Here is a 665-nt window from a genome sequence, read left to right as displayed (position 1 = left end):
AATGTAGAAGCAGCTAAATCTTGTGTTATCCTGATTGTGTTTCCACAATACTTGAATTGTTTCTTTCTGGCTGCTTCTACATTAAGGGACCACAGGGCATGGAATACAATATTCTGGAGAGCAAAGGAGATAGGATTACAATCAAGAATCATCTACCCAGCAAAACTGAGTATAATCCTGCAGGGGAAAAAATGGTCATTCAGTGAAATAGAGGATTTTCAAGCATTCTTGATGAAAAGACCAGAGCTGAATAGAAAATTGAATTTTCAAATACAAGACTCGAATGGAACATGAAGAGGTAAACAGGAAAGAGAAAATCATAATAGACTTATTAAGGTTGAAGTGTTTACATTCCTGCATGGAAACATGATATTTGTAACTCATGAGACCTTTGTCAGTATTAGGGTAGTTGGAGGGGAAAAAATTATATGTACATATATATAGATATAGATAGAGGGCACAGGGTGAGTTGAAAATGAAGGGATCATATCTGGAGAATAAAATTAAGGGGTAACAGAGGAATATACTAGGAGAAGGAGAAAGGGAGAGGTAGAATGGGGTACATTATCCCACAAAAAAAAACAAAACAAAACAGAAAAGAAAAGGCTCTTACAGTGGAGGGAAATGGGGAAGGTGAGAGGGAATGAGTGAATCTTATTCTCATA

The 665-nt window shown here is 36.4% G+C and overlaps 1 protein-coding gene across 5 annotated transcripts in view; it reads right to left on the bottom strand.

Moving 5' to 3' along the window:
* DCUN1D4 (defective in cullin neddylation 1 domain containing 4) overlaps positions 1-665 on the bottom strand; it is an 88,988-nt gene that overhangs the window by 18,432 nt on the left and 69,891 nt on the right. The window lies entirely within an intron of this gene.

This window comes from Vombatus ursinus, unplaced genomic scaffold (genome assembly GCF_900497805.2).
Source record: "Vombatus ursinus unplaced genomic scaffold, bare-nosed wombat genome assembly UNPS02014818.1, whole genome shotgun sequence".
NCBI classification, from domain to species: domain Eukaryota; kingdom Metazoa; phylum Chordata; class Mammalia; order Diprotodontia; family Vombatidae; genus Vombatus; species Vombatus ursinus.
The sequence above is the reverse complement of the archived record's forward strand: the minus strand, read 5'-3'. Positions and strand labels throughout refer to the sequence as shown.